The sequence below is a fragment of the Mus caroli genome, unplaced genomic scaffold (assembly GCF_978045245.1).
Source record: "Mus caroli unplaced genomic scaffold, Mus_caroli_1 scaffold_15, whole genome shotgun sequence".
NCBI lineage: Eukaryota > Metazoa > Chordata > Mammalia > Rodentia > Muridae > Mus > Mus caroli.
The window spans coordinates 74,604,898-74,627,704 of NW_028227270.1; the positions used below are offsets into that span (position 1 = coordinate 74,604,898).

The window sequence follows — 22,807 nt, forward strand, 5'->3', positions numbered from 1 at the left end:
AGGACTCTCTGCGAGGCTGAATCCAGCATCTAATCCCAAGGGGTTGCAAAATTAGAAGTTGCTCAGCTATTCTTTTCCTCTTCACGTCAGAGCTTCTGATTCCATTGCAGTTGAAGGGGGTGGGGGTGGGGTGGGAAGGAAGGAAGGAGGGATTTAATTGAATCCTTTACATAATCTTCTTGCAGGGGAACTGGGTATCTCTTAGGTGGGCGAGGGCCGTTTGAGAAATGATGAAAGACCCTCCGATCTTTTAATAGCTGTCCATCTGTTCACTTATCTAGGTTCCCTGTTAGTCAACTTGCCAAACATCACTGCCAGGGACCTAGTCTCTGATAGCAGGGATATGTATCTGTTTTGTTAGCCGGCTTCCCAAAACCACCTCTGGCTCTCCTCCATCAGGACAAGCTGTTTTGGGAGAGCCTGTTAAATTTCACACTTGGGACTGCCTTCCCAGCCTGGGGCTTTTAATCAGACTCCTCAACTGGTTCCAATCTCCAGCTATCTAACAGTGAGTGTCACACATGTTGAGAGACAGCAGAACTCAGCCTATCAATCTGCCGGGCGAGGCAGATTGCTGTGGAATGCCACTCAGATGCCACTTCATGTAAAATCAGAAAGTCTTGTCACAGCTTCAAATGAGACCAAAACAGGTCACTTAGAGGAGGCTGGAAGGATACCTCTAGGTTGAAAATTTAGGAGCACTCTGTAAGAGACAGAAGAAAGGAGACACTGGGATCCACATTAGCTTGCCCAGGGTGACTGATGGGGTCTGAGGTAGCCATGTACTCAAACTTTCGAAGTCTTTCCACATTTGACCTCAGCTGCCGTGCAGACTTTCAAGACTAAGCACAGCCAGAGATTCTCCGAATTCCAGCCCATTTGCCTTGGCATTTCAAAACACACTTAGCCAACTTTTGACAGGAGCTGGGCATGAAGGAGGAGGCTGAGGAGAGGCAGAGAGTTGCCACGGCAGATGGGAACACAAGGGTCTGGTGAGGAATGGGTCTGAGCAAAGGAGACAGATGGAAGCGTTTGGACAGGAGGCCAGTGGAACAGGGTGAGGGGGCAAGTTATCTGTGACAGATAGTCTAAGCATCAGAGGAGGAACAGGAGGCCAGATTTACAACTGAAGACTCAAGAGTCTGGGTCAGATGGTATAGCTCAAACATGGCTCTCCAAAATTCTAGCCGCCCTGTCCCTGTAGAGAGGACCCTATAGGTGAGTCCCTACTGCCTATTGCTCATCAGACCAGAGGAAAACGTGGTCACATTCTTATATTTCACACCTTTAAAGTTTAAAAAATTAAATTAATTGCTATTTATGGTTGTTTTGCCTGCATGCATGTCTATGTACCATGTGCATGCCTGATGCCCACAGAGGCTGGAAAAGGACACTGAATCCCCTAGAACCAGATTTACAGACAACTTTGAGTTGCCAGGGAAGTGCTGAGACTCGAACTCAAGCCCTCTGGAACGGCAGCCAGAGGTGCTCTTAACCATTGAGCTGACTTTCTATCCTCTTGCAGGTTTCTTTTAAGAAACTGTGTTTGAGGGTAATTTATTTCTTAAAACAAAAACAAACAAACAAAACGAAGCCTCAATGGGAGGGCCTGGTTGGCCTGGGAGTCTTCATGTAGACCAGGCTGGTCTTCACTTAGCCTTGTAGCCAAGGCTAGCTTTGATCAGCTGATGCTCCACCTCCTGAAGTTATTACAAATACACACCACTTTGCCCATACTTGAGATTGATCTTGTGTATAAATGAAGTTTTGGAGACTCTATTGAGTATCTTTTATAATGGGAAACTCATCTTAATGTGTTATTACTTTTCTTATTTAAAACTCTCCCTTTGTTGTTTATTTTTTCCATTTCATATGTTTTTTTTTCTCTTTTAGATGACATAGCACACATATCATCTAAAAGACATGGTATGGGAACTCAGTATTAAATCATAATTGAGTCAAGATGGTTAGCATTTTTATCCACTTGTACACAGCAATGGTGTGTGTGTAGTGTGTGTGTGTGTGTGTGTGTGTATGTGTAGTGTGTGTGCGTGTACGTGTTTGTGTCTTCAAGATTCCTTCTTGGTTCTTTATGAATTACATAACAGGTTGTGGTACTGTACAGTTCCTGTATTACAGAACACTGGCCCTTACTGGTCCTCATTCATGTCAGTACCCATTATACCACCACTTCCTTTCCCTTCCCCACTCTCTCTAGCTTCTAATCACCAACACTCAGCTCTCTCCTTCTTTGAGGTTAATATTTTTAACTCCCACATGGGTCTGGGAACATGGGGGTTCATCTTGAGGTGTCTGGATGATTTCACTTGATATTTCTTCCTATTTCATCCATTTAGGCGATGGGACTTTTATTCCTTTAATAGCTGAGTAATATTCTTTGAGTGCATGCCTACTCCTTACGTCCTTTACTCAGTCACCTGTAAATACGTGTCTCTGCTGATTCCATACGTCGCCACGTTTTTCCTTTTGTAGAGTTTAACTTTTGCCTTTATCAGAAGGGTATCTTGTGATGTATATACTGATCTTGTGATGTGTATACTGCATACTGTTCAGACCACGTTATACTTATCCACGTCTTCAAATACTCATTTCTTCATGGCAGAAACATTATTTTTTTCTTCCACCTTTCTGCAAAACTTCGTATGCAATTCTTAGAAAACCACAACAGTTTCCTGTTTATATCTTTTCACCTGGAGGGATGATCATTTCCAATCACCCTAGCCAATTTTTTTTTTTTTTTTGGACAATTACCTCTTCATCTCCAAGTAATATGATTTCATTTACGTCTTGTCTGTTTTTTTTTTTTTTTCATTTTAAGGCGTGATCCATTGAGTCCCACCAGGGCACACCTGTATGTTAAATGGTCTCATTATTTAATCCAGGCTTGCCTCACACTCAAATGTAGTCCAAGATGGCTTCGGATTCTCAATCTTCTTGTCTCTCTGCTTCCCCAGTTCTGGGATTACAGGTGTGTATTAGCTGTTCAAGCCTACACAGTTCCCTGTATCTCATCTTTTTAATGCCACAATTCTCGGAGAGTCACATCTAACTCCTCAGGGCCACTCTGATTATCTGCTGGCCCTTCTGGTTTCCTAACGCTATTGTTAACAGTGTCTTGGTTTTTCTTTTTCCCTCCCTTTTATTTTCTCACCCTATCCTTTTCTTCCCTTTCCTTTTTGTCTCTCTGTCTTTTGAGACAAGAGTCTTGTTATGTAGCCTAGGCTAGCCTCAAACTTCCAGTTCTCCTTCTTAGTTCCCTGAGAACTGTGTTTATAGGTGTGCCACAACACCTGGTCTAGCTCTTGGCTTTGTAGGAGCTGTAAAATGACCCATCTTTCCCCTTCTCTTCCAGTGGTGTGAGTCTCCACTCAGCAGAGCCCAGAACAATAGACAGTTTCCTTGTTTTTCTTCTTCCACTGTGGGTCCTTCTCTCATCCGAACAGTTGTTCTGTAGCCAGGCTGTTTGTCTGTGACCTGGCATCTGGTGTCACCTTCTATGATGTTCCCTCCTATCTTCCTATGCCCTATCGTATCTTTGTCTCTGAGTTTATAAATAATAAATTAAAAAAAGACCTGGGGTTCAAATATTTCCCATAATCCATGTGTGCTCTCCCGTAGACTTTATTCCAACAATAAAGAGACCTAGAATAAAGACATACTTCCTATAACCAGTGTGTGCTCTCCTTTCGACTGTATTGTAACAACAAAGAGACCCAGAATAAAGAACTATTTCCTGTAGCCAGTATGTGCTCTCCCATAGACTGTATGGAAACAACAGAGACCCAGAATAAAGAAACATTTTCTTAGGAGAAAAGATCAGAAGGGCTATTTTCTCTCACTAATCCATGTGAAAAACCCATCCTCAAAGTACTGATACTCCGTTCCTCACATGGTCCGATTTTATGCCCACAGTGCAGTCTATGTGGAAAACACCTAAAGAGAATGCATTTCTGTGGTTTTCCCATTTCAAATTCCCATAAAAGGAGAGGTCTACACACTTATGGGCATTTCACAAAGTTTGTGTTCATGTTCAGCTGGGAAAGCACAGAGGGATCTTGAGGTTGGAGTCACGGACCACATTTGATCCTCTGGCTCTTGTTAGCTGGGGCACTGTGATGGTTAATCTTTACAGTGACTTGGATGGATATGGAATCATCTAGAAGATACAAGTCTTGCTGTGTCTGAGCAGTGAAGGCTCACTCTGATATGGCTGAGTCTTGAACTGAATAAAAAGGAAAAACTACGCTGAACATCAGAGGTCCTCTGCCCCTGCTTCCTGACCCATCCACATGTGAGCAGCTGCCTCCCACTCCTGCTGCCAAGCCTCCCCGACCACGGTGAACTGTCCTCACTCAAACCGCGAGCCAAAATAAGGCCTTTCTCACCTAAGCGCTTTCTACCAGTTATTTTATAGCAGCAGTGAGGAAAGTAACTAAAAAAGGAGCCCTGGGGAATGTGCTTAACTTTGCTTTACTGGGTCACTAGCCATTTATAGGCATGCTAGAGACACACAGACCGTGGAACACAGACAGATGAACAGGCTAACCAAGGTTAGTGGGACAGTCCATATCTTAGCAGTAAGAGTTGCAATATGTGTTACAATGAGTTACAAGAGTTACAATGTGTGGGGTGTTAAGGGATCACTGAGAACCTATGGTGAATAGAAGAGATTTTAAAAAATATTTTATTTTCCTGTCTCTACCTATTCTTCTAATATTTCTCCCATACAAGTCTAAACAAGGTCTGATCCTGCTTATCTCTGAGAGCACACAAGATCAGCCATCTTCAAAATGGTATGGATGTAGACTTCTTCCAATATTAAAAAGAGTTTCAGATTTATTTCCTTTATTTTATATAGATAAACCTTTTGTCTGCATGTATGTATGAGCACTGTGTGCACCCAATGCCCACGTAAGTGAGAAGAGGGCATCAGACTTTCTGAAATTGGAGTTACAGATGGCTGTGAACCATCATGTGGGTGCTGGGAATTGAACTCGTGATCTCTAGAAAAGCAGCAACTTCTCTAAACTGCTGAGCCATCTTTCTAGCCCCTTCTTCTGACATTTCTATCCAAGATTTTCTCTAATGAGTATTGATTACTAGAAAGTGAGAGGCTGGCCATGTAATTAGATTTTTAATCCTATTTTCCTCCTAAATATTTTTTACAATGACTCTTTAACATTTAAGTAGTCCTTCACAGGCACTAGGGATATGGCTCTGTAAGTAAAACACTGAATTAACTTCTCAGAGCCTACGTAAAAAAATCCAGGTGTGTTGGGTGGTATGCACGTGTAATCTCAGTTCTAGGGAGTTGGGGCCAGGCTGATACCTGGGATTCACTAGCTAAATAGTCCTATGTGGAAAGTTCCAGGCCAATGAGAGACTTTGTCTCAACAACAACAACAACAACAAAATTAGTGTGTGACATCTGAGGAATGGCACCAGAGATTGTCCCCTGACATCCAAATGTTCCTGCACAAGTGTGTATCTGAACACAGGAACACACACACACAGAGGAACACACACACACAGGAACACAGAGGAATTCACACATAGACATAATCACATGTAGGACCACACACAGATATACATACACACACACACACACACAAACGTACACACATACACAGGAGCACATACAAACATACACACACACACACATAGGAACACACACAAACACACAGCACAAAGAATTGAAGCAAGGATAATCTTGGATAAGAACCCTCCATCTTCCCCACAGTTCACCCGAATCTTCTCCTGCTCAGAGGAGGGAGAAGGGCCCGCTGAGCCTTCTCCTGTCACAGTTGCTCTGAACACTAGTACCCCACAGCAACATGCAAATGGTGTGAGCCCAGAATAACAGCCTATGTGTCCAGTTCACTTCCTTAGCATCTGTAAGGCACCCTGTCCAGTGAACACAGTCCTTGTGCTGTCTCTCCCATTGGCACATGTCCACCCTGCCTCCCAAGGGCCTGGGCAGCATGCTTTGCCCGAGCTGAAGCTGAGCTCATTTTCCTCCATCCCACGGAGTCCAGTACGGTGCCATACACCTAGCTAGAGAAGTCTATAAATACTTTTGATTGACTAATGAATTGGCTTCCACTCACTGCTCTGTGCTTGCTGCCTCCTCTCTGGCATCATCCCACAGCAGGCTGGAAGCCAGATTTCTCACAGGAGAAATTTCCATTTAAAAGTGGGTGCTGGATTAGTCTTTCCGTGTGGAACCACAGTGGCTTCCATGAAGAAACGCGCATGTTTTCTCTCACCGAAGGCAAGCCCTGCATCTTCCATGGCTCTTTTTTTCCCCTTTAGGGTATCATCATCAACAACAACAGTAACAAAATACATATATTTCATGTTGTTCAAAGAGTCTTGTAAAATTGTCACAGCAAGTTCATAAAAAGAGTAAAGAATAAAGTGACTTTGGTAGTGTTTTCGTGTTCATAGAAGAGAGTGAGGTCTTTAGGGTTTCCTGAAAGCCAGTTCAATGGTCCTATTCCTAGGTCAAAGATGGAGAAGCAACCGTGGTGAGTCTTTAGTGATACACCCTGTGTCTGTATGTGTGTGTGAATGACCAGGAGTGTGTGTGTGTGTGTGTGTGTGTATGTGTATATGACCAGGTGTGTGTGTGTGTGTGTGTGTGTGTGTGTGTATAATCAGGTGTGTAGGTGTGTATGTGTGTGTGTGTGAATGTGGGAGCAAGGGGCCAACCTCAGGTGCCACTCCTCAGGAAATGTATGCCTGACACCTTTGGGCGTGTTGCATGTGTGTGTGTGGTTGTGAACACTGGTCGTTTAGGAAGGCAGAGGAAGTGGCCTGGTGGCCTGCTCTATCGCTCTTATTCCCTTGAGACAAGTTCTCTCATTGAACCTGGGGCTAGACTGGAAGCCAGCAAGTTGCAGGAATGCCCATCTCCACCCTCCCCAGTGCTGAGATGTGCATGGCCATGCCCATCTTTCAACACCAGTGTTTGGGATTTGAAGAAAGTCCTCGAAGCTTGCACAGCAAGCACTCTGGCTCACCAAGCCACTCTCACAGCCTCCACATTAAATTTTTGAGACAGGGTCTCTAGCTCTAGCTCAAGGGTCCCATCTGCCTTCACCTCCCCAGCACCAGGGTAGATTACGAACACATGCCACCCAGCCCAGCTCTTCCTCCTGGGATCTGAGAATTGAAGTTGGGGCTTACACCTGCACAGCAAGCATCTTACAGGCTGTGTCCTCTCCCCAGCCCCTTGGTGATTCCTCGAAGCACATTCAAACCCATGGATTTCTGTGCTCACGAACCTAAGATTAAACAGGAAATAGACACAAAGCCGTAGGAAGATGAAGACTTCCTCTGCATATATAAAACCCCACTTGACTAGTTTCTCTACAAGTATACCAAAATTTAAAAACAGCCGGTCAACCATCAGGCCATTCTGTCTTAGTTTAATTCTCTTAGGCAAGGGTGCATTAACACGTTTCTTTCCTTCCAATCACCGAGGGACGTAATCTTGTGATTCATTGTTAATTCGTCGTTGGTTGTATTTACTCATTCATGCTTGATGGGCCCATTAAACACGTTAGCTTGGTTTGGTTTGTTTCCAGTCCCCTGCTAGGCACTGTGGTCATATCCAGAAAGCCAAGTCTGAAATATTTTCTGTGGTGAGCAGTATTAAGAGGGGACAAAAGTCATGTTCGGGAAGACAGGGGTCACCAAGAAACGACGGTCATGCTAGCAAGGAGCTAGCTCACCTTTGCATTTTTCCCTTCCTCTGCTATGGAGTGTCTGGAAACTGCTTTTTTACCAAACAGCAAACGTCAGTCACCACTTAGCCTGGGTCTCAAATGTTATGTAAAAATTTACATAGGAGGCTTGGTTCCCCAGCCCACAGTCTGACTGGGAGGTGGAAATTTCAAAAGGCGGGGCTGAGTGGAAGGAAGTTGAAGGGATACGGGTCACCACCCGTTCTTGTCTCTTTTCTTGTTGGTATCTACCACTCGTTCCTGCATTGAGCATCATTTTATCACATTCCGGAAGCAGGAGGGCCAAATGATCACGTGATCCAAAACAAGCCTTTCTTCTTTATAAACTGCTTGCCACGGGCATTTTAAGACAGTGACGTAAAGCTGACGCACAATGACGTAAAGCTAACTCACAAAGCCGTCCTTTTCTGTCTTCAAAGAAGTTTCAGGTGTTATAAGCAAAATAACAAAGATTAGAGAGTTATGTGAGTGGGGGAGAGGGCACTCTAAAGCTTTTATAAAACTATAGAAAAGACTCCTGAGATCCTGGGTAACCTAGGAATCCATCTGCTGCCTCTGCTAAGGTCCAATTGGTGAGGGAGAGGTAGACTTTTCAGTGAGACTTTTCCAATGCTACACCTGTCTCCTATAGTATCCCCTCAAGGTCTAGAGAGACCCCCCACCCCCAGCACCACGGAGATAGCTCGGCCCTATTTGGGTGTGAGTCATCCCGTTCTCCATCCTTCTTGTACTGCTGCTGCCATGCTCCTAGGGTCCTGTCCTGGCACCGCTGGTCTCATCCCCCAACCAAGTCTCACAGGGCCCTTCATCCCCCTTAGGGTACGGACTTCCTGTTTTCACCACCAATGCTGAGCAGAGCACAGGAAGGCAGGGCACCTACGAAGATTATCTCGCCAGTTCACATTTCTTCCTTGAGACAGGGTCAGTCCCCCAAACCAACGCCCATTGGCTTTACAAAGTAAGCCATTCTTTGAACTGGGACCTCTGGCTATAAGACGCTAAGTTCTGTCATGTGATATAGCGCGGGGTAGGGGGTGGGGGAAGCATCACAGGGGTCAGAGAATCCTTGAGACATGGCCACTTCAGCGGCAACCCACCTACCTATGGGAATCTGGTGGACGATTAACTTGAGTCTCAATTTCCCAATTTCCAGTGAACGAATCTAACTCTTCACCACTCACTGGCCTGAGAACATGGCATGGGAATGCATTTTGAGCTGTCTTCTGCATCGGCTACTACGGTTCATCTCACTGCTCTGTCCTGAGGATAGCCCAGACTTGGGAAACTGTACTGCAGCAGGATGAACGGATAAAACTTCCAAGAGAAATCCAGTATTTCTGGCAGAAGAACAAGAGATTACAGGGAAGAGCCACATAGAGTAGAGAGATGAAGGGAATACCCTGATTCTGGAACATTCCAGCCTCTCCCTTGAGTTGTATATGTGTGGGGCAAACCCAGAGACCCTGAGAACTGAACTATTACCAACCTCTGTCAGAGTCCAAGACTAACTCCCAAATAGTGCACACATGGGATACAGGGATTTGAAACTAGAAGTAATGTTGGGACCATGGCACACTGCATGCAACACCGAACTAAACTGGTTGGCTGGTGGAACCAAGCAAAACCAATGAGGCAGCATTTTCCAAGGGACCCAGGGTCTCACAAAGCAAAGCCCAAATGTCCAAGATTCAAATCAAAAGTTTGGTATGAAAAGGACTAGAGAAACACAACCAGTCCTGAGAAAGGACAACCTGCAAATGTCCACCAGCCATGAGGTGACAGAGGTGACACAGACGTTGGAATTCCCAGAGACCTTTGTAGAAGCTGCTTTAACTGTGCTTGAGATGAAGCTAATATCCCTGAAACAGCTAGAAGCCAGGAGTTCTTAATAATGAGAACTAAAAGAAAAATCTAGAACTATAAACACACACACACACAAACCTACAATAACAAAAGACAGAAGTCCACTGGGTAAGCTTCACGGCAGGATGGGGATGGCTGAGGAAGGTACCTTGAACTTGAAGATACAGATCCTGTTTAATCTGAAGAACAGAAGGAACAAAACATGGAGTTTGAGAGGTCTGTCGGATGACACTAAGGGTCTAAACTAGTGTTAATGGAGCCCCATGAGAGGAGAAAGAGGCTGAAGTAGAAAGCCTAGTTTTTGAAACAATAGCATCCAGGCCTGGTGGCTCACACATGTAATTATAGAGTTGGAAGGCAAGCTGAGGCAGGAGGATAGCCATTATTATGAGGCTACCTTAGATTACATAGTGAGTTCCAAACCAGCCTGGACTGCAGAGTCTCAAGAGGGGGGAAAAAAAGAAGAAAGAAAAGAGGAGAAAGATAAAATCACTAAATATATCACAAAGTTAGAATGAGAGACATAAATTTATAGGTACACACACACACACACTGAGTCCCTCCAGAAAAATAAAGATAAGTGAGAATAAACAATTGCAGAGGGAGTAAAGGTAGGAGGGAAGGAAGGAAGGAAGGAAGGAAGGAAGGAAGGAAGGAAGGAAGGAAGGAAGGAAGGGTGGGTGACTATGATAACCTCTCTTTGAGAGGCATACATAAGAAACACCAAGACTGTCAGTTGTTAAACATCTGCCTTAAATCCACGGTTCACGGAGTTAATCAGCACATGGTCCAGCCTCAGTGAAAAGTGTTCTCATAGTAACACAGCTGATGGAACCACTATTAATGAACAACACATGAACAAGCCCCTCCCCAGGTGTCACAAACTTCCATTTGTGACCGCAAAACCTCATCTTTCTCCTCAAACTTAGGCTTCAGTTCTGTTTGTCCTACAGGGGATTCTTTACATTTTCTATATGTTCTGTTTAAATGTCTCCTACTGGGCACCCAACCATACTTTGCTGTATCAAAAATAATGGCATGAAGGAAGGAGAGATGGCTCAGTGGTTCAGAGCACTGTATGCTCTTCTGGAGGACCGGGGTTCGAGTCCCAGCACCACATAGCAGCTCACAAACATTTGTAACTCCAATCCCAGAGGATCTATTGCTCTCTTCTGGCCTCTCTGGATACTGCATGCAGATGGAGCAGGCAAAATACCCACACACGTAAAGTGAAATAATAGTAAAAAAAAGCTATGCACTTTTCCCCTGGGGAGTTCCAGTGGCCTCCCCTGCCTATGGAAGATGGGAGTGTTACATCATGAAATACATACACTCTTGTATTATAAATCACATCTTTTAATATCTGGAAGATCTTTCTGGGTATTTAATAAGCCTAGAAGTGTTCGGTATTATTTGTGTGATAGTCCCTATTCTATTCTTCTCCAGTTCACCCTTTGACATCACTTACAATTGGCTAGGTTGAAGATTTGCATCTGTCTTACTTAACTGTTTCCTTTTTTACATCAGACGATCAGGTGTGCAAGCCACAGCATATTTGTGGGACACAGGACAACTTGAGGGACTTGGTTCTCCCTTGCCACGTGGATTCCAAAGGTGAAACTGAGGTCCTCAGACTTGGTGGTAAACACCTTTATTCACCAGTGAGCCACCCTGTCTACATTGTTTTTGAAGAAAGACTGAGAGCACACATGATGTATCCGAGGATCCCCATCTCAGACTGAGAATCACTCGATGTCCCCATCCATAAACCTAAGCAAACGTTCCCAAATGCAGCTCCTTTCCTCTTCCCGCCTACTAGGTTTCCACACCCCCAAACAGAAATAGTTACTAAAATGGTTCAGAGATAGAACTCCTACTAAGAGGAGAAGAGGATTATGGGGAATAAGATGAGCTGGTGCAACTGTCTCCATCACAGGTCCACCAGCAGGAAGATTCATCTTGGGAAAAAGTACATATGGATGATGATGAGAATTCTGATGTTTATTCTCTTAGAACACCCATGCTTGGGAGCTTAAGGAAGGTTGCTCTGCATGTGGTCCAGGTGCACAGTTTGAGGACTGCTAAAATAAGAAGCATAAAGACCAGTTTCCCTCTACAGTGTTGACATGATTTGTACTTATAAAACCCAAACTGAAAGAAACTGAATTTCTCACTAGAGCTCTGTCAGGATGCAGGGCCTTTGGGAGGTGATTATGTTACAAGGTGTGTGTGTTGCGGCCGGGGGGGGGGGGCGGGGGGGGAAACTCATGACCAAAAGGTGTGGGGGGATCCTCATGACCAGAGGGTAGGGGCACGCTCATGATGGATGTATATTTTATGAGTTTGGTTTAAGTCTTGGGGGATGAAGTCTTACAAGGCTAGGCACCACGGGAGTAGGCTGTTAGGGAACCAGGCTACCTCACATGCTTAGCCACAGCCCTGACCACTTCTATATTATTCATGGACACAGCATGAAGTCCTTTCAAGCTGTGACCACCTGTTCCCAAAGTTTCCTGTAACAAGGTCTATGAGCCAAAACAATTTCTTTTCTTCATTACTTTCTCAGCCTCAGGTATTTTGTAACAGTGGCAACAAGATGCACTAAGAAACACTTCCAAATCTACACTATCTGAGGGTCTTTCGCTTTTGCAAACCTCTTTAAACATTTTTAATTACTAAAGAAGTTTAATTAGGCCATCACTCACTCTCCCTTTAGAAAGACAGTGGAGGAATCTGAGTCCTACTGAAGAGGCCATTCTGATGTTAGAAAGTGAAGAGATGTCCACAGCAGGAACTCTGGGAAGCCCTCAGGTATCTGTCACTTCCCAAAGGCTCCATTCCACCAAATATTAGCAACTATAGGATAAGCAACTCAACATATGGATTTTCCAGGACAAAGACAATGGTTTCCACACTGATGCTGCAATGGAGCCTGGTGCAGAGAAGATGCCCATTCAACTCACTTTTGGAGCATCCGCTTGGCCTGCTCAGTGGTGACTGGGTGCATCAGTCTGATGGGGTGTGGGGGCATCATCTAGAAGACAAATCTCCTGATAGGTCTCTGAGGGAGTTTTCTAGATTGGGTTAACTGGGGAAGAAAGGCTCACCCTCAATGTGCTTGGTACCACCGAGGAGGCTGGGGTCCTAGAGTGACTAAAAGAAAGCCTGCTGAGCACACACATTAATCTCTCCCTGCTTCCCAGTTGTGCGAACAGTGTGTCCATCCCTTCCCAAGATCCTGTCTTCACCACAACAGGCTGAGCCCTTAAACTGGGATCCAAGTAAACCCTTTCTTAAGTTGTACTATTGGGTTATTTTGTTGCAGAGGTTTACAACTAGGGGAGTCTTGTGTTTGTATTTGGAAGTAGAGAAAAAAATACCAAAAAAAAAAAAAACCCAAAACAAACAAACAAACAAACAACCCCCAAAAACCCAACAGCTAGTTTTCTTGAAGTGGCCCAGCCTGACTGATTCTTGTTGCTAAATAGTGAAAAGGAGTTTATCTCATAAGAACCAGAGACTCTACTGTGAATAGAAACCAAACAGAAAACAAGATAGGGAATTGGGATGCCATCCCAAGTATAGATCCTTTGCAAGGAGCTCAGGAAGCTGAGATGACAGCTTCTATTCAGTGGGTGTTCACTCTTGACCCGGTGACAGCCTACCTTGTCAGTCACAGCAGAGAAAGTAAATCTCCAGCGAATCCCAGAATTTCCCTGGATTCCCACACGCTATCACACAAAGAAACTTTTTTTTTCTCCACATTAAAAGATAATACCATAGTTTGCTTACAGTGTGGATTTTAAATTCTGAGCAGCTGGAGGCCGACAGGAGCCTCAATATTTCCTTGACTTATCCAGCTACCAGGCAGGGGTGAAATTTTAAAAACCAAAGCCACCCCCTCCTTCTCCACTTGTTTGAGCGGTCAGCATGAATCTAGGACTGTTAGACAGACCTCTAGTTTGTAGCTAGCGTAGCTGAACACTGTTCATAAGAAGCAAAGGCTCTTCTAGGTTCTGCAATGCCCATGTCTCTTCTTATGCAGGGCTGAATATTAAAAAGTGTGTGTGTGTGTGTAGGGGGGAAAACCCTGTCAAATAATTTCGTAATGAAAGAAGCCATGCTTTTCCCAAGTAAGAAAACGATTTATAGAGAAAAATGTAAAGCAAGACTCCCCTAGGCGTAAACCTCACACAACGAAAGGCCAGGCTCATGGGACTGCACTCACTTGGTGCACTTGATGTGCCGAGATGTCTCCTCACCACCGTTTGTGAACCGCAGTATTTAATGCTTCCTTACTTCAGAAAACAGGTCTTACGACTAAGCCTTTAAATAGACCGAAAGTCAGGATCTTGGAACTCAGGGTATTAGCTTGGGCTGGAGGAATGAATGAGCTGGGCACATGTGTCAGTGGTACGTCACTAAAATTTATAGCACAGGGATGGCTGGGGAGCTCACTTGGTTCACAAAGTGCACATCTTGGAAGCATGAGAAGCCAACCCAAACATGTCCAGAACCTATGTCAAAATCCCAAACACTTTTTATCTCAGAGTTGGCAAGACAGAGCCAGGTGGGTCCCTGAGGCCATCTGACCAGTCACCCTAGCCTAGTGGCCAGTGAGAGAGCCTGTCTCAAACAATAGAGGAATGCTGTTTAAAAACAGTATCTCAGGCTTCTGTTTGTCTTCCATATTTGCACACATATGTGAATGTTGGGGGTTAGTCTGGTGCTGTGCATACAAATGCTAACTTCTGAACCCCAAGATCTGGTTGCCTCCAGACAAGCAAATTCCCACATATATTGGCCTTTGTTGAGTAAACCTTGCTCTCCTATTTGAAGCTATTTGCTGGATAAAAGTGGCTACAGCCAATTACTAGGGAGAATAGAGTAGACGGGACTTTGGTTATTGGGCTAGGAGTCATAGGTAGGGACCACAAGAAGGAGAGAGAGGAGGAAGAAGAATGAAGAAGACAGAGAGAACAGGAGGTTTCCATCAGACACAATGGACCAGGAGCATGTGGCCAAGTGAAATGGCCCCAAGGACAGACTGATAGAGCAAAAATAACCCGGATGAAACTCAGAGTGCAAGTACTTGCAGCTCAGCTGGGAAGTAGCCAGTCTAGCATTGGAAAAACAGATTAGGGGTAATTCACCCAGGAATTGTGCTAAAGCTGGATAAATAAACCTTAGTCCCATTCATTCATTTGGAAGCTAGCTGGGGATAGAGATAAATATTTTACACTACATTTGAACATGTACCTCTTATACACATGCACACACACACACACACACATACACACTCACATACACATATACTGTCACTCTTAAGACACATGGAAACGGTCTCCAAAACAGCATTCTTGGTAAAGGGAAACCATGGGAAACAGCCTGTGGACTGGAGAAAGACCATAGGGATTAAAAAAACATTTGTCAAAGATCCTAATGTGACTTCATGTGACAATACAGGTTGTTCTTAAAGCTGTAAGGGTGAGTTTTAAGAAAAGGAGATTTAGTGGGCTATGGCAGGCAGCACATACCTGCAAAGCCAGTACCTGAGAGACAGAGGCAGGAGGACCACAAGTTCGAGGCCAGTCTCAACTCCATAGGGAGTGCAAGGCTATCCTCGGGTACCTGAGATGCTGTCTCAAAACCAAACAAACAAGAACAAAACAACCAGCCAGCCAATGAACAAACAAAAAGCGATGCAGAAGGAAAATATGAGACTATGTATAAAGACTCAAAAGATCTATACAAGAGTTGTTTAGGATCTCATGCATGCTGTAAAATTATTTTATGCTTAGATCAGGCGATGATTAACCCAAAATTCAAGGTTGTGGGGGAAACTGGGTAGCAGCCTAGGACAGGGAAGAGCTGAATGAGCTAGAGCAACTCAGCTATTTGATAGCACTTATAGATGTGTACAACTGTCACCGATCTTAGAACCGTTCATCAGCTCACAAAGAGTTCAGGGGCCATGGAGGAAAAATCTGTGAGGGACAAATATCCCTGCGGTTGGCGGAGCTGCTGTGAAACAGAGTCCTCTGGACGTGACAAGATGGCTTTACTCATGTCCTCCTAGCAGCCGTGGATGTAGAACAAGTTCAAGGCAGTCTTCATTCTAGCATGGTGGGGGCTGGGCACTCAGGAGCCCCTATTCTTCACTGAGAAGCCATTGACAGTGGACGGCTCCGAGGGGGAGGGAAAGAAAGTCGGTTTCCTTAAGACAGGAATGAAAGGTGGATGTGGTAAAAAAAAATACTTTGTAAGCATATATGAAAAATTTAAAAAGTAATAAAAATATTGTATTTAAAAATATACTAAAAGCTGGTGGTGATGGCCCACAGCTTTTATCCTAGCATGGGAGGCAGAGGTAGGTGGATCTCTGAGTACAAGGCCAGCCTGGTCTACAGAGCAAGTTCTGGGACAGCCAGAGCTACACAGAGAAACCTTGTTTCAAAAAAAAACCTAATCAAGTAGAAGAAAGACACCCCAGAGTCTTTTTGCAGCCCCCCCCCCCATCCTAGGCAATAATAACTGATCTGTTCATAAAGATTGCTTAGAAACAGTGCCCCAGGAGTGGTTTCCTGCATTAGGTGGTCTTTTTCATTACGTGGCTTCTTTCACTTAGCAGGATGCTATCAAGGTTCATAGTATGGCACCCCTTTCTGTAGGCACACCTATGTGCACACAGAGGTCAGAGGTCAATGTCAGATGTCTTCCGCAGTCACTCTCCTGTATCTGCTTCCCCACTGCTGGGATCCCATGCACAAGTCACCACACCGGGTTTGTAGGTGGGTGCTGAGGCTCAGACTCAGGTTTTCATGACTGAGCCGCAAGCACTGAGCCAGCTCTGCCTTCCTTTTTAATAATACGCCATTGCACGGATGGACCATATTTTCCTACCCATCAGTAGATGGGTTTCCTCCCCCTACCTCCCTAGTGTTTCCATCTCTTAGCTGTTAGCATTGTTAGCACCAGCGAGCCTCGGTGTATATAGTTTTTATGGTCCCTCTTTAAATTTCATTTTTGGAGGCAGGACTGAGATTTGAACCCCAGGTCTTGTGCATAGTGCACAAATGCTCTTCCGATGAGCTAGCTACACTGCCAGTCCCGTGGATAGGCGTCTTTTTGCCATGGCTGTCTTCACCTTTCTCTTGAATGTAGACTTACAGTGGGATTTCGAGGTCACTGAAAGAACCGGGATTTTTCAAATTAAACACATCATTTTATATCCCCATCGGCAGCGTTTGAGGGCTGTAATTCCTCCACATGCTCACCAGCACTTGGGATGATCTGATTTTTTAATTACAGTCACACTAGTCAGTCTGGCATGAGATCTCACTGTGGTTTTGATTTGCAATTACCTGATGGAATAAGGATGTTGGGCATTAGCCAGGCAGTGGTGGCACACGCCCTTAATCCCAGCACTTGGGAGGCAGCCTGGTCTACACAGAGAAACCCTGTCTTGAAAAACAAAAAAACAAAAAACAAAAAATAAAAAAGTAAAAAAGGATGTTGGGCTTTTTTTTTTTTTTTTTTTTTTGGTTTTTCAAGACAGGGTTTCTCTGTGTAGTCCTGGATGTACTGGAACACTCACTCTGTAGACCAGGCTGGCCTCGAACTCAGAAATCCACCTGCCTCTGCTTCCCGAGTGCTGGGATTAAAGGCATGTGCCACCACGCCCGGCATGGCATTTTTTTTTCCACAGCTTTAATGGCCATTCATCTGTCCTCCTTGGCACACTTTGATATTAGACCATCTTTTTATTAACAAATTAGAAAGGCTGTTTATATATTGTGGACCTGAATCTCTTATCATATATATGATCATATATATTTGTGTGTGTATATACATGTACATGTATATATCTATGATTATATATATGTATATATGTGTGTGTGTACATTATATTTTGAGAGTTACCTATTCACAACTCTTTTGTTCTCACGCCCACGTCTACACTTGGCAGTAAGTTCCTGGTCTCTCCCTTAAATCTGATGCTCATAACTTATCTAGGCTCAGCATATTCTGATGTATAATACAAAATTGATGAATCAAGACTAAAACTAAACCTTGGAATAAAGATATATGTTAGGAGATATTCAAAATGAAATAAAACACCACTGTGTCAAAAGTAAGTTAATGTTGTTCTTGTGAGTATTTAATTTCTGGGCATAATTCAAGCAGTTGGAGAATCTACCCGTCTGAGACTCTAGCCCAAAGTGGGAAAATGCTCTCTACTGTCAGGAGGAAAAAAAAAAATCAAACAAACCCCCAAACTATTTCTCTTCTGTTTCCTTCAACCGTCCTCCTATAAACTAAGTGTGTATGTGCATGTATGCCTGTGTTTGTGTGTATGTGTGTGCTTGTATGCATGTATGTATTTGTGGTATGTGTATGTCTGTATGGTGTGTGAGTGGATATGCTCGCATGTATGTGAGTGCAAGTTTGTGTGTGTGTGTGTGATAGAGGAGAAAAATTGCTACTGGTGAAAATCAACTAAACTTCAAATTTCATATCTGTTAACACAATGAAACTCGTCGGTATATTCCTCTCCATATTCTCCTCGGCCTCCCTCGTTCAATTTACAACAGCCAAGCTGAGTAGTTACTAAGCCGACCTTGAGGGCTACAGAGCCCCTATTTACCATCTAGCTCTTTAGCCAGGAAGCTAGGGAACCCCACACTCCTGTCATCCCAACAAGCTAAACAATGTCTTGTGGAAAATCCCAGTTCTGGCTTGCAGAACTGGTTGGTCACTATCATTTCTCACAGTCAGCTTCTGTTTTTTCCTCTTTGTCTTTGAGTCTCACCTGATCCTAACTTTATTAAGGATTTTCAGATTCGAGGATTCGTGGAGTAATAAGTCTTTTCTTAAGAAGAAAAAAAGAAAAAAAGGTACAGTCTTGTCAAGATACCGTGCTCTGACTGCAAGTGATCGAATTAATTCTTTCCACCAGCTTTCTGTATCTGCTTTCAGTCCCTAACCACGTAGAACCACCCCGAACCCCTGCCTGCCCTCCGCAGGCTTGTATTCTAAGGAAACCCCAGCAAATCGAAGTCACTCCAAAGGTGAGACAGACACCACTGTTACCTTCCACAAAGTGGTCCCAGTTACGTCAGCAAGACCTCTGAGACACCTTCGTTAGGTGAGGCAGTGCCTACCAGTAATCCAGCACTCAGAAGCCGGAAGCAGGAGGATTGTGAGTTTGAAGTCAACCTGAGCTAAAGGCGAGTTCCTGGCTAGCCTGGGTACAGAGTAAGACCGCCTCCGGGAAGCAGAGGACCGTACCTGCAATCTCAGCTCGGAAGCAGAATGGTTGCTAACAGTTTGAGGTCAGCCTGGGGTTCCATGGCAAAGCTCTGTCTACCAACAAACCAAGCAGCCACACGAACAGGCAGTGCTCTCTCTGCAAGCAATTCTGATAAACTAAGTTTTCTTTTCCCTTTTTTTTCTTTTTTCTTTTTCTTTTTCTTTTTTTTTTTCCGTTTGTTTCTGCCTTCTCCTGATTACACAGGCCAAGACCCAAGTCTTGGCTGTACAAAGTTCACCTCCACTTGGTAAACTTTTTAGACCTAATTCTAAATACAAGTCCTAAAAGCACAAACTCACATAAAGAACGCCTGGATTCCGACATGACTTAATGCACAGCCTCTGTGGTGTTGATGAGAATAAATAGTCTCATGTGCATGGCGGGCCATCCGCCTAAAGATGACGACAAGATTGCTGATGTCACAAACAAGCCCCTATGGGACAGTCAGAGAGCCGCTGAGGGGTACCATTTTCAGAGCGGTCCCTTCAAAGCATCAGTTGCGTGTGCATTTTTAAGAAGTGACTCATGGCCTCAAGTCAGATTCTGCAGAGAAGCCAGGTCCCTTCCTTTCCTTCCAGCACCTTCGGATTGAGGTAGCACTGGCAAGATCTACTTCAATGACACCCACCCGGGAACCCTCAGAAAGCTCAAAGCAGAGCAGTGGAGACCCCTTGAAGTTAGACAGGCCTTGGGTGCGATGGCTGTCGGCGGGCAGGCCATGGGTGGCCCTCCAGCCCGAAACTCGCGGTCCTCAGCGCCAGGCGAGCAGCTGGAGCGCTGGCTGCGCTGACCCAGATGAGGACTGCCCCAGCGCCGGATCCCCGCATCACAGATCCTCACATCCCCGGTCCTCACTTCCCTTGTCCTCACATCTGGGTGGCCTCAGAACCCTGAGTCTGCTTCGCCTTTCTTCCCCGCGTCCTGGCCATTTCCCACCCTACCAGGGGCGCGCAACTTGCGAGCGCCGGCCTTGGGGTGCCGGGTGTCCAGGCAAGCCCCCCATTCCTCTCGCCGCCCCCGGCCCCCCTCCGCGTTCCAGCCTGACCTGCTGTAGAGCCCAGGTCCCGGCTTCGGTGATGCAAAGCCGGCTCCGGCCACTTGCGCCCTCCTCCCGCAGGCCCCGTGCTGCCTCCGCCTCCCCCCTGCACGGGAGCCCGAGTCGGTCACGCTGCTCTCGGGGAGAGTCGCCCGCGGCTTCCGGCAGCTCCAAATACAGACGGGCGCGGGAGGGGCCGGGAGCACCCAGCCGAGGGCGGGGGTGGCAAGGAAGGGAGCAGAGAGGAGGCACAGATGGGCCGTGGGAGAAGAGAGATAGGAGGGCAGAGGCGATCGCTGGTGCAAGCAGGAAATGCCTTCGCCTCCTCCTGCAGGTTTGCAAAGAGCTCTGAAAAGGTCTGGCGGTCCCTGAAGGGGGTTGGGGGTGGGTAGGGATGCATAGTGACCCGCACAAAGAGAGGGAGAATGGGGCACCTTGAATATCCTCCAACTCAAAAGGATAAAGGAGAGCAGATGCATGTATCTCTTCAGATAGATTGTAGATCTGGGGCAAGTAACTTATATACAGAAACTTTAAAAAGTCATCTGATTATTTAGAAACGAATAGAATCCTTGGCCGGCCTACTCCAGCAACTGTTTTAGTTGTATCACTGCCCCTTATTTTATATATGTATGGTCTATGCTGACGAAACTGGAAGCGTTTCTCTCTGGTTAACATAATTAGAGAGGATCGATTTTCGATTTTCAATGGAGTCTGGAATACTGAACACGAAGCTCTTCACTGAATGAATGTCAAGGGGAAAAACTGCAGACGAAGGGAGGGGGAGAGAGAAACGTAATAGTTTATGTTCTTTTGTTTAAATTTTGAGAAAGTGTCAACCTACAAAGCCCTAGCTGCCCTGGGACTTGCTGTAGATCAGGTTGTTCTTGAACTCACAGACATCCTCCTGCCTCTGCTTCCAGAGTGCTGGGATTAATGGCCAGATACCATCATGCCTGGCCCTACAGATATTCAAAAAGCAAACTCTCAAAATTGTGTAGTAAAGGGGATTCTGGTAAAGCCAATGTTCCCTGCTGTCTTAGTTAGGGTTTTATTGCAGAGAACAGACACCATGACCACAGCAACTCTTTTTTTTTTTTCTCTTTCTTTCTTTCTTTCTTTCTTTCTTTCTTTCTTTCTTTCTTTCTTTCTTTCTTTCTTTCTTTTCTCTTAGAGACAGGGTTTCCTCTGTGTAGCCCTGGCTGTTCTCGAACTCACCCTGTAGACCAGGCTGACCTCGAACTCAGAAATCCACCTGCCTCTGCCTCCAAAGTGCTGGGATTAAAGGCGTGTGCCACTACTGCCCATCGACCACAGCAACTCTTATAAAATAAAATATTTAATTGGGGTTGGGTATTAGTCAGAGGTTCAGTCCATTATCATCATGGCATGAAGCCTGTGGCATGCAGGTAGACATGGTGCTGGAGAAGCAGCTGAGAGTTCTACATCTTGATCCCCAGACAGCAAAAGGAGACTGCATACCACACTGGATATCGTGTGAGCATATAACACCTGAAAGCCAACCTCCACAGTGACTCATGTCCATCAGCAAGGCCACACCCACTCTAAGAAAGCCACATCTCCTAATTGTGCCACTCCCTTATGGGCCTAATGGAGCCAGTTACATACAAACTACCACAACTGTCGATGTTAAAATCACATTTAACTCAGCTCTGTGTGTTGTCAAAAGCCCACAACTGTGGAGCCATGCCTAGCAGGCACCTCTTGACTCTCTTTTGTCTGGAGTAAAGGGAGACCTTTTATTATTTGTGCTGACACATGTGCTTTGAATGAACATATATACTGGGCTTTTGAGACAAGGATACAGGCCAGGCTGGCGTAAAACTCTAAGTCCCTAAACTCACAGCAATCATTCTGCTTCCACCTCCTAAATGCTGAGACTACAGGCATGCATCATACCTTCGATGCACCAGCGTCCACAGTTATCCACGACTTAATCCAACACTTCTTGCTACTTAACCCAGCTGTCCTTCTGTGTCTGGGGAACGGGTCCCAGGGCCTGCTGCAGATATCAAGAGCTGAAGATGTGTAAGACTGCTCTATAAAATGGCACGGCATGTGTGTTCACAAACTTCTGCAACCTTCTTGCACACTGATCGCGTCCAGATGGCTTACAGTCCCCAATACGTTATAAATGCCATGTAAATAGTGCATTGCAATGTCTTGTTTGTGTGTGCTGGTCAAAGACAAGAACGAATGAAGCATGTTCAGCGTGTTCAGCCCTACTCTAACGTCTGTTCTTTTTTACATAGGACAAAAGTTTTGAATGAACTTTTTTCTGTAAATCTCAACGTAGTAGCTGACTCCAGCACCTTGAAACTCAGCCTGGAGGAGGGAAGATGTCTCAGTTGGTAAAGTGCTAACCTTGCAAGCTTGGTGAGCCAAGCATGCTCTTCAGACCCCATATACAATGTGCACACTTCTAATATGGTTGTGAACACTTCTAATCCCAGGGCTGGGGAGGCAGAGACATGCAGATCCCTGGAGTCTGCTGGCCCACCAGACTAGCCTACTTGTATAACCTCGGACCAGTGAGAGATGCCTTGTCTCAGAGCATGAATATCTCCTGAGGAACAAAGCCCATGGGTGTCCTCTGTCCTCCATCTGCACACACACACACACACTCTCTCTCTCTCACACACACATACACACAAACACATCCATGAACATACTTGAACACACACACATATCTAGGCTTCTGTAGTTTCTAGGGTCTCCTGAGGTCTTGTCTTAGTTTTCTGTGTGCTGTAAAGGAGTGCCTGAAACCGGGTGCTTTGACAACATGCCCATTTGATGGTTTATAAA

General features: G+C 45.1%; 1 protein-coding gene across 1 annotated transcript in view; it reads right to left on the reverse strand.

Moving 5' to 3' along the window:
- Nucleotides 1–20,138, reverse strand: part of Cap2 (cyclase associated actin cytoskeleton regulatory protein 2) — a 140,277-nt gene extending 120,139 nt beyond the window's left edge. The window contains exon 1 of the mRNA XM_085831127.1: nt 19,991–20,138. The gene's annotated coding sequence lies outside the window, so the exon portion shown is untranslated. The remainder of the gene's footprint in view (nt 1–19,990) is intronic.
- Nucleotides 20,139–22,807: the final 2,669 nt, after the last annotated feature.